We start from the raw sequence: 11,299 nt of genomic DNA on the forward strand, positions 1-11,299 counted from the left end.
GAAGGACTGATGCGGAAGCTGAAACTCCAATACTTTGGCCACCTGATACGAAGAACTGACTCATTGGAAAAGACCCCGATGCTGGGAAGGACTAAGGGCAGGGGGAGAAGGGGGCGACAGAGGATGAGATGGTTAGATAGCACTACTGGCTGAATGGATATGAATTTGAGCAATTTGAGATAGTGAAGGACAGGGAAGCCTGGAGTGCTATAGTCCACGGAGTCGCAAGGAGTCGGACACGGCTGAGCAACTGAACGAGAACAACATCCCTCAACTGTATTCAAATGGACCCACGTGCCACAGCACATATACTTTACATAAAGTACAGGAGCTGAGTTACAATCGCGCAGTTAACATTTTGTAGACCATTTAGCCATCCTTACAATATACTTTTCTAATTTGGGAGCTAGCAATGATCCCAGACACCTGTGGCTCAGGTGTTGCCATGAGTGTTTGAAAAGCTGGGTGGCCAGACCCCAGAGGATCTCTCCAGGCACCCAGGGTCCAGTCCCAGCGCCCCAGTCTCCTTGGGTGCTGTGGCATAGGAGAAACAGCATTTTTCCAAGCAGAGCTGTCTCTTCCTTGTCTCTAAACCTGCTCTTTGGCTACTTCCCACCTCTTCTTGCTTCTAGCAGATTTTCAACGAGGCCAGAAAAGCCAAGGCCTAGGAGGTCCTTGGGGTTTCCAAGGTGGTGCCAGTGTTAAAAAAACAAACAAACAAACAAACAAACAAACCCCGCCTGCCAATGCAGGAGATGTAAGAGACACTGGTTCAGTCCCTGGTTTGGGTTACAATCCATGGGGTCGCAAAGAGTCAGACTCGACTGAGCAACTAACACACACTTTCACTTCAGATAAACAACAGGTTTTTTTTGTTTTTTTTTTTTTTAGTATCAGGGCATCCCAAATGTTGTAGTTGATCTGAAACTCATATGTCACTGGGTGTCCTGTATCTTTATTTCCCGAGCTGCTCACCCTCTGAGAGCCCCCTTCCGTTTGGGTCCGGCCCCTCCGCCCTGCAGCTGTGAGTTTTCTTGACATCTCAACAGCGTGAGTCACACAGTTGTGGACTTCTAGGCAAATGTTTTTGAGCAGAACAGCATCATGGTTTGGGGGAATCCCCACACTGTCCCCATAACGCATGTGTTGGCAAAGCAGAAACCCTAACACGATGCCTGTAAGAGGAAAATAGAAGAGGAAACAGGAGTTTGTGATGTCCCGGGAAGACCCCCAGCCGTGGCCGTGCTGCGAAGCCCGCGGTAACTAGATCGCTGGCTCGTCACCACTCAGAGCTTGCTTTGAGGATCGGTGATATTGGAGATCACACCTTCCCAGCCAGCTCCTCTGAGGGCCTGATAGTCTTTCTTCTCCGCCTTTCTGAGAAGAGGTCTACTGGGAAGAACGGGCTTCTGGGCCAGGTGAATGGGCAGGTTGCTTGACTTCAGGAGTAACGATGGTGTCTTCGTCATGGGATTGCCCCCGGCAGAGGGGGTGGTTACAGGAAGATATTCATGTAAAATGCTGGCACACGGTAGGTGCTTAGCCTCAACGGTGGCTCTTGTTTATAATCACATCAGGACTTCTGCTTTGCCACCAAGCCAGGCCTTCTTAAAAAAAAAAAGGCAGGCTCTCAGTTCTTGGGGCTCCCACAGTGTGTCCTCAAAGAAGTTTGGAGGTCTTCCATGGCCCAGCATCGGCAAGAAGCAGGTGTCACCTGTTGGGCCTTGGTCTGGGTCAGATGTTGAGTCGCCCAGCAGAGCCCCGAGGAAGCAGGGCTCCCAGGACGTTGGCTGGGAGGGCTGAGGAAATAAATTTCCACCTGGCGGGTCCCTGAGGGAGGGCAGGCCACATTCTGTGCACTTGCTCCACGTGTTGGTGGGGGCAGGGAGGGGCGCAGGGGGTGTGCCCGGAGGGGAAGAAAGGAGGGGGGCTCAGGAAAGGACCTGCAAAACCCGGGCCTGCTTTCCTCTTTTGGAAGGTCCACCCGTGGACCCGAGGTGGGAAAGCCCCTGACGTGGGACCTCCCTGCCCTTAACACCTGGCTCTGCACTGCGGGGTTGGGACCCTCCACCTTCTTAGAAAGAAACTGAAAGCCCTTAGGAGAAACTCCCCCACTTCCCCTTCCTGAAGAGGAACTTGGAGTTGCCCTGACAGGAAAGTCTTGGTGGGGTTTCTCGGAAGCTGCCGCCGCTGCTCTACTGAGGAAAACCGCAGGCCCGGGGCCAGGCCAGCGGCCCGGCCGGTGGAGAGCCGGCCATTGACAGAGCCATGGCCCAGCTGAACTGGGACGCCGCCAAGGTTTTCTCTTCGGCTCCACCTGCCTCCTCCTCTCTGGGGAGTCCTCACGCTGCTCCCCTCCCCTCAGCCGCCCCGGGGTCCCCTTCCGGCCACCCTCCGGCTCTCTACCCCAGACCCCTGCTTGTGTCAGAGCACTAGCGTCCCCCACTGTAAATGTGTTCTCCACCCGTCATGATGCAGCCAGCCAGTTAGCGTCAGTGCAGAGAGGCGCTGACCCTCTAGTAGGGGGAGCTGGGGGCGCCCGAGGGGGCGCAGGGAGCTATGTTGTAGAATAGCGCTCACCCTCTGAGCTGTCTCGAGCAGCCTGGTGAGTGGAAAATGGGCATCTTCTGGGCACATAGGGCTGCCTGCCTTAACGGTGGCTGCTGTTTGCTTCATTTCTAGAGTGGACACAGGCTTCTCTCTGGAGACTGCGGGGGGACAGCGGGTCTCCCCTTCCCAGACACATCCAAGGGCTGCTGCTTAAGAGAGAAGAGGCGGTACCCGGGGACAAAGCTCATGCAAGGCCTCCAGCCCTAGGAGGGGCTGAGAGACCCTCAGGGCCTATGCTTTGGTACAGCCATGTCAGTAGCTATGGCGCCGGAATCTGGCCGGGCCATTCCCTGGCTGGAAGCTTTCCATGGCTCCCCACTGCCTGCGGGGACGAAGTCCAGACTCTGTGGCCTGTGTGTAAGGCCCTGTGGCCAGGGTCTCAGCTCTCCCTTCCAGCTCCTCCTCTGGGCTTTGCTCTATTTGACCTCCGCCTCTTTCACCCAGCCATCTCCCGCTCACACGCTGTGAACCAGCAGGGCCTGGATCTCTTGGGCAACTTGTCCCTGCCCCCAGTTCCAGTCTAGATGGGTTAGGGGCTGCCTCTGTGACCTCACCGGGCGCATCTCTCCTGGGACCCTTACCTACATCGCCTAGTTACCGCCTGGTCTCTTGATCATCACCCAGCCAGGGACAGCAACTGTGGGCTTGGCATATCTGAAAGAACGTTTGGTAAAGGAAGAAATGAGTACATGAGTGAATTCAGTGCTATCTGCCAGGCCGTGTGGCAGAGAGCCCCACATGCCCACAGGCCCAGACATCCACGTGTGGCTGTGTCCGCCCCCACGCAGTGGGAAGAGACACATGCTTGCTTGTCATGGTGTCCCTGTTGTGTGTGAGTGTGGGTCCCTGCGTTAATCAGCCAGCATCGCTGCTGATGTCCTTCTGGCCAGCAGGTGGCAATGCGCCCCTCCACGGCAGCGTGTGTCCACCCTGACTGCCACCGGCTGTCATCACCGGAGGGAGCCTGCCTCCCTCATCCTACAGGGGGCCAGGCCCACTGGGTCTCCTGGGGACTCAGTCTTGGTCTTCCGACTGAGCAGCCGGGGCTCTGATGCCACCGTGTGCAAACTCCGGCTCAATCCATGTCTGTGGCATGCTGAACGCCCAGCGCCAACCTGGACCCCACAGGAGAGCCTGAAGTCCAGGCAGCTGTGGAGCACAAAGGTTGAAATAAAAGTATGAGCTCAAAAAAGTAAATAAATAAAGTCTAGTCTCAGAGTCCCAGCTCTTAAGTGGAAATCATGGCAATGCGTAAAGATGACATAATTGAGGTAAACCAAGGACCACGGCGGGGCTGTGTCATACTCTCAAACTGTAGCCCTGGAGGGCTTGTTAAAACACGGATTCCTGGGCTTCACCTGCCAGAGTCTCAGATTCAGAGGGTCTGGGGCGGGACCTGTGAATCTGTATTTCTAACAAGATCCTGGGTGGGTGCTGATGCCCCTGGAATGGGGACCACATTTTGAGGACCCCTGGGTACATACTTAGGGGAGACACAAGGTTATAAATGCAGCAGGCTTCTGGTGAGATGTGATGGAGGCAGAGATGATGGAGGGGCAAACTCCAGGTGCTGCAGGGCTAAGGAAAGGGGACAGACCCCCTGGCCTGGGCAGTAGGAAGGGGTGTGGACCCGCTGTGCTCACTCCCACCACCGTTCTCAGCTCTACCCCGGGCAGTCGCGCTGGAGGAAGTGAGCCCAGCGGCCGGCTGTCCGGCTGGCGGGGCACCAGGCTTGCTTCACTCCACGTGGCTGCTGCCTTTCCCCGAAAGGGATGGGCCAGTTGGTTCTCTGCTCCGGGCCTGGCCTCTGCTGTGCTTCCTCAGCTTCTGGGAACTCACATTTCCTTTCTGTTTCTTTTTTTAATACTGCTTTCAAATCCAATTATCATGAAGGCAAAGCATGTCCATCTTAGAACATCCATACAAAGCAGGAAAGTGTAAAGAAGAAAGCAAAGTTTCTTCTTCAATGGAAGTTCCAGCCACTCAGAGGTAATCACCGCCTACTTCCTTCCTTGCACAGGTGTCTCCTGCACATTGTTCTGTCCGCTTGATATTGTAGCATGAGTGTTGTCCTTTGACGTGGACATCCTTGCTACTGCTAAGTCACTTCAGTCGTGTCTGACTCTGTGCGACCCCATCCCTGGGATTCTCCAGGCAAGAACACGGCAGTGGGTTGCCATTTCCTTCTCCAATGCATAAAAGTGAAAAGTGAAAGTGAAGTCGCTCAGTCGTGTCCAACTCTTCGAGACCCCATGGACTGCAGCCTACCAGGCTCCTCCGTCCATGGGATTTTCCAGGCAAGAGTACTGGAGTGGGGTGCCATTGCCTTCTGCGGTGAACATTCTTAGGAAACATGAATTTAAGGGCAGCACAAGTGCACAGGTGAAGCTCTTGATGTAGTAACCGCGGCCAGCATTTCAGGTGACTTCTCCAGGGGAACCTCCCAGAAAGGGACTTGCTGGGTCAAAGGGCATGAAAATTTTAAGACTCTTGATACATATGAACCACGTGCTTCCCAAAAACATTGTGCAGGTTGGTGGCCCGGCCCCGGGAGGAAGGGGAATGATAGCTGCTGGGCCCAGTTCACAATGTTTGAAATGAAATGAGGAGGCCCATGTGGCCACATGGTGGGACGGAAGAAGGGCCTGGCACTGTCCAGCCTCCACAGCTCCCTGGGTGGTGCCATGCCCCATGCCATGCTTCCGATGGACGGTGTGGCACCTCTGATGGGACCAGGCCTGGGCAGAGCTGCCCTCCTGTCCTGGAGCCAGTGTGGGACTAGTTTCAGAATATCAGAAATGACCACTTCTGAGACTTCCTTGGTGGTCCAGGAGTTAAGACTCTGTGCTCCCAGTGCCTGGGACCCAGGTTTGATCACTGGTCAGGGAGCTAGATCCCACATGCTGCACGGCTTGACCTAAAAACAGAAACAAATGACCACTTCTTCCCACTTTGCCACCACCAACCTGGCCCATCTCCGCCCAGATGGTCTCCGTAGCCCCTCATTGTTTCCCTGTCCCCATCCGTCCCTTGCCGCGTTAGTCTGTCTCCATAGCAGCCAGAGAGATCCTTGTAAAACCTAAGTCAAGTTGGGTCACTCTTCAGCTCAAAGCCCTCCAATGGCTCCCATCTCACACAGGGTTAAAAGCAAAGACCTCACTATGACCTCCGAGGCCTTTAGGATCGGTGCCTCCCCTACTCCCATTAGCTCTCTGACCTTGCTTCCCACCACTCCCTCCCTTACCTGCTCAGCTGCCCGATGCTCCTCAGAACAACCCAGCACACTCCTGCCTCAGGGCCTTTGCACTGCCGTTGCCCCTGCCTCAGCTAGCCACACTTCCTCAGCTATCCACAGGCCTCCTCCGCTCAAATGTCATTTCAGAAACAACCACAGGCAAGTATGACTTATTCTGGAAAGCCCCTCCCTACCCACTGTGTTAGTTCCCTCACCCTGTGTGACGCTCCTTCAGGGCACTGCTCACTTACCTGACTGTCTGCCTTCCTACCGAAGGGAGACCTCTATGAGGACAGTCCTCTTTGCCCATTTTGTTCTGTCTGGTTTTCTGTGAACCTGTTGAATGGACTTTTTTTTTAAAGTGGGAAGGCGTGGGAAACTCCCCCAACCAGGGATTGAACCTGTGCTCCCTGCAGTGGAAGTGTGGAACCTTAACCACTAGATCACCAGAGCAATCCTAAGTGGACAACTGACTGAAAGGTTTCAGCAGCTGGGTACGTGTGTGGTTTCTCCCCTAGATGGTACCTTGCCACTTCTAAGTCACCAGCTTGTGGACAGCACCCGGCCCATACCAAGCACCCGTGTAGTGTTTATGTACAGATGAACTCATGATGGAGGAGAACTCGAGGCAAGACACAGGAGACCGCTGCACTGAGACTGGAAAACTGGGACTCCAGATGAGCCCCTGCCACTCATAATCACACAGGCCTTGGGCAAGTCCCCTCACCTCTTTGAACCTTGGTTTTGTCATCCATAAAATGGGTATGATGATACCTGTGCTGCCAGCATCACAGGGCTGTGGTGAGGGTTAAATGGCAAATGTAGGTCAGCAAAGCCCAAGGACAGCCCTGCTCAAGCTGCAGCTCCTCTCCGAGGCTCTGCCCAACACCACCTCACACCAGCCACTCCCTGCTCCGAGTGCCTGCGGAGCCCTGTGTGGGTATGTGGGTGTCCGAGTGCCCTGCTGGTGTATTTACTAAGACTGTGCACCCTTGAGACGGGGCCAGGCCTCACCATCTCTGCATCCATCGGCAGGGCACTGGCAGCTGGGCACTGCCCCTTGGACATCTGATGGCTGGCCAATAAATATATTCATTGAAAGCGATAGACAAGTTACTGTGATATGAATAAATAAGGGTGGGGATTTCAGACCCAGACAGAGGGCTGGGGTGAGGCCACCCAGCTAGGGGCTCTCTGGGTTCTGGGCAGAGGGCCCACAGGGACACCAAGTGCCCCGACTGAAGAGGAAATGTGGGAGGGACCAGACTTAGTGACACTGGGAGACGGCCTGGCCAGCATCCTCCCCAGACATCTGCCGCATCGAGCGCATCTTCTGGGCTTCGGGGCAGAGGCCTGGCTACCCACCTGCATTCCTTGCTCTGTGTACCCATGATCTCATGCTGGCCTTGCGGGCTGCCCACGGGCTAGAAGGCTTTGCCCAACTCTGCAGATGAAGAAACCGAGGCTCATGGAACTCAATGCCCCGACTCGGGGCAGGGAGTCATCTCACCTGGGTTCAGGCAGGCACCCTGGTGGAATTTGGTCAGGGAGACCACACCACACTATTCAGTCAGGTTTTAAAAGCCGCATTGATCCTATGCCCCGACTCAATAAACTCTGGTCAACTTACTCTCCCTAGGGCTGCCCAGGGGGGATCCTGGGGTTTTCCAGGCCCGGCTGCCTTCCCTCTGCAGACTGGATGACCCAGACAGACTTAGCTGACAAACAGGCCCTACCCGGGAGGGGCGTGGGATGCAGCGAGCGAAACTCCTTTTAGGAAGGAAATCTCAAAGCCAAGGTTGAGAAACCAGTGTCTCGCCAAGGCCTGGGGGGTGGGGGGGGAGCCCAGGTGAGCCGACTCAGTCCTCTGGAATGGGTGGGGTCTCGAGGGGTGGCGGGCACTTCCTCCCGCCCCAGCCCAGGGTCTTGTTCAATCCTTATTGAGGAGTTTCCTGGCGACAGGTAGTGACCTGTCGGCCGCCCGTGTGGGAAGCAGCTTGGCGTGGCCCTCACCATCTCATTAGCCGTGATTCACCCAGGACTCACCTGCTGTCAGGGACCTGTCCCACTGCCCGCCAGAACCAGCCTGGCCGGCACCCTTGGAGAAGCCCAGATCCCGTTCCTCCAGTCTCCATGGCAGCCGGGGCCAAGCCTACCTGGCACACAGTCACAACTCAGAATTCATTTATTCAACCAACAAATATTTACTCATTTGCACACCTACTGTATGCCAGGCACTGTTGCTAGTGCTGAGGACACTGAGTGAACCAGGCAGACAGAAATCCTTGCCCTCCTGGAGCTCACTTCTCATGGGAAAAGACAGACAGTAAACAAATAAGTGAATCATACGAGCTCTTGAAGATGGTGAGTGCTGCGGAGAAAAAGGAGGGAGGAGCAGGATACGAGTTGCAATTTTAAATAGTGAATTAGGATGTACCGCTCTGAGAGGCGATATCTGAGCAAAATCTGGTGAAGATGAAGATGTACAGATAAGGAAGGGGAAAGCTGTACCAGAAACAGCAAGTGCAAAGGACGTGGGGCAGGGATGCAGGATGGGGGCCGTGTTTGAGGACCGGCAAGGAGACAGGGGTAGCTGAAACAGAGCTGGCAAAGAGAAGACAGTGGAAGACGGGGTCCAAGGCTGGGGTGGGGGTGGGGGGCGGGTTGTCCAATCTGTGCAGGGTCTCACAGGCCTTTGTAAGAGCTTTGGCTTTTTTTTTTTTTTTTCTTTTTTTTTTTCGAGCTTTGGCTTTTACTCAGCTGAATTCTGTTAAAAATTCTCCAAAATCCACCCCCCCACCCCCGCTTTGAGCGCAAGACAAGTTTTCCAGGCTTTTGCCTGGCTCAAGAGGCCAGAGAGCTAAGTCAAGGGTCAGGGTTATTTTCACCAAGGAGGGTCTGGAAGGATGAGTTTGCTGATCAGAATGTCACTGCCTGTGGAGGATGGAGGAAGAGGAAGATGCCTGTCTGAGAATCGAGTACCTACTGCAGAGAGATATGTGCGGAGAGGAGAAGGGAGCAGAGGCTGCAAAGGAAAGGTGTTGGCAGTTAGAGACAGCCTTGCCCAGCCACTCCAAGCCTAACCCTCTAGACTCACCTGGGACACACCCCACTGATACTCTGCTCCAGCCTCTGTCAGCTCTGGCCCACTGTACCTGCTATTCCCTCTGCCAGGGAATCCTCGCTGCTCTTTGCCTGGTGAACTGCCACTCAACCTCCACGAGGGGGTCGCTGAGTCCCCAAAGCAGGTGCTCCTCCCATCAGCCCAGCACTTCACTCCCACCCCCGGACGCATTTTCACACAGAGTCATACCAGCCCACTGAGGAGTCTCGCTTCTCCGTGAGACCGTGGCTGCCGACCACGCTGTGGGTTGCTCACCTTTCCATCCTCTGAGCCGGGCACAGAGTAGGTGCTGAAACAGCTAAACGAGTGAGGAATCGCTTGTTAGGATGTGGATCTCTCGGAGGTTTTGGAACAGCGACAAGACCAGATTCACATTTTAAGAAGATGACTGTCTCAGTGTGTGTGTCTGTGTGTGTGGAGGTGTGGGGGAAAGATCGGAGGAGGGTGACAGCTAAGAGGCTGCTGCAGAAGTCCAAGCAGGGGCAAGAGAGAGGCAAGGAAGGACAGAACCAGGGAGCCAGCTGCTGGGAGTGAGAGGAGGAGCAGTTTTCAGAAGGGGCATCAACACTGGCCCTGAGGGCGATGAGGAAGAGGGAGCAGAGGGTGGGGTCCAACTTTCCCTCTTGTGTTTTTTGTCCTTCCTTCTGTCCCGCCGGGGGATAGACAGAAACCACTTCTCAGACACAATGAAGCACGGTGGTTAGGCGCCCAGGTTTTGGAGCCTGAATCTGGGTTCGTATCCCATTTCCACCACACAGTCGCTCTGTGGCATCAGGCAGGTTTACTCAACCTCTCTGTTCCTTGGTAAGGCTGTAAGGCAAGGATGACAACTGAGAATCAGTTACTGCATTTCATTGATTCCAACGCTCCTGTTTTAACATTTCTGAAAGCCAAGTGAGTCTTAAAATCAATGGCATGCCATGGGTTAATTGGCAGTATTCTTTAGTGGTACACCATACATGGCATATCTGGAGACTGATGGAGCTTCAGATTTGATGAACCACAAAAATTACACAGAGAGATGGGTACCTGGCATGCCATAAGGGCTGAAAAAATGTTAGCTATTATTACTGTCATTACTTGCTTTCGGGAGTACTGTTCGTCATACAAGGTAACAGATGCCGAATCAGAATAGAGAGACAAATATAATCTGGAGCTAAAAGAGAAGAGGAGCTAATTCACAAATAGCTACAAAGGTGAAAGAAATCTTAGTAATTTCCCCTCCAGAAAAACACCCAAAGCGTAATGCTTCCTCTGAAAGATCCCACAGGATTCTGCCAAAGTTCCAGAGAAAACTTCAGAAATTCCTCCTTTACAATGGGAGGCCAGAACTCCTGGCTCCCTGACCGGCAGGGGGAACCAGGGCCTGTCCCCAGATGACTTCGGGGGTGTTCCCTGTGTCCTTTCGAATTTTCCTGAGTCATCATTACTCACTGCTCACAATCAGGGCTCTGCCACCTTCCGACCAGGAGGCCGATGCCCCGGGACCAAGGGGCACCCTCAGACAGAAGTGTGATTGTGGAATGCTCAGCACGGGCCGTCACCCGCGCCCGGCTCAGAAGAGCAGGGTGACCCTCGCCGCCGTCTTATTTTTGGCCTCTCGAGTTGTGTTCCTGCCTACTGACTTGGCAAATCCTGGGCGACTCGCCTTGTTTTCTCTCCTCACTTAAATACATGTCTGGAAAAAGCCTCCGCCCCCACAGACCCTGCTGTGTGTGGAAATGGTGACAGGCCCAGAGGAGGAGGAGGAGACGCTGGGCGGCTGGTTCACGGAACCTCCCCCTGGATGAGGCGGGGAAGCAGGGGGGAGAAGAGTTGGCCCAGGCCGGCGCCCTGAGGCCCAGCTGCTCAGGTCAGCGACACTCCCAGGGACGGTCCCGCGTCCTTTCAGGCTCAGCCAGGGCCCCCACCCACCCCAGCTCTAATCCTCTCCTGCTCTGTCTGTAATGACAAGAGACCATCTCAGCCCCCTTCCCCCATGTGAGGCTCACTCAAAAGTCCCCGGTGACAGGGACTGGTTTGCAGGGATTGGGGTTGGGAAGCAGTGGGCATGAAGACTCAGGAGTCTGGCCACAGGCAGGCGGTGTGCACATGCTAGACGGCGAGGGGGTGCTGGGTGGAGGTAGCTCTGTAGCCCGCAGCCGGGGTCAGCTGGCAGGCAGGCAAGGACAAAGGTGGCCGGGACACTCTACCAGGGGGAATGAGGGACTGAGCACTCAGCAGTGGGTTCATTGGGAGACCCACCCCTTTAAACAGGACAACTGTCCTTGCTCCTGGCCCCCGGACATCAGGTCAGCATTCTTGCAGTGTCACAGTCTGATGGCATCTTC

At 54.8% G+C, this 11,299-nt stretch overlaps 1 long non-coding RNA gene across 1 annotated transcript; it reads right to left on the reverse strand.

The window, feature by feature from the left end:
• Positions 1-264: 264 nt before the first annotated feature.
• On the reverse strand, positions 265-10,594 carry LOC122697016. Its single transcript, XR_006341981.1, has 3 exons — positions 9,225-10,594; positions 3,192-3,264; positions 265-2,756 (listed from the first exon to the last, which is right to left on the reverse strand). It is a non-coding gene; the product is annotated as an uncharacterized LOC122697016 (long non-coding RNA).
• Positions 10,595-11,299: the final 705 nt, after the last annotated feature.

This window comes from Cervus elaphus, chromosome 7, assembly GCF_910594005.1.
Source record: "Cervus elaphus chromosome 7, mCerEla1.1, whole genome shotgun sequence".
Lineage (NCBI taxonomy): Eukaryota > Metazoa > Chordata > Mammalia > Artiodactyla > Cervidae > Cervus > Cervus elaphus.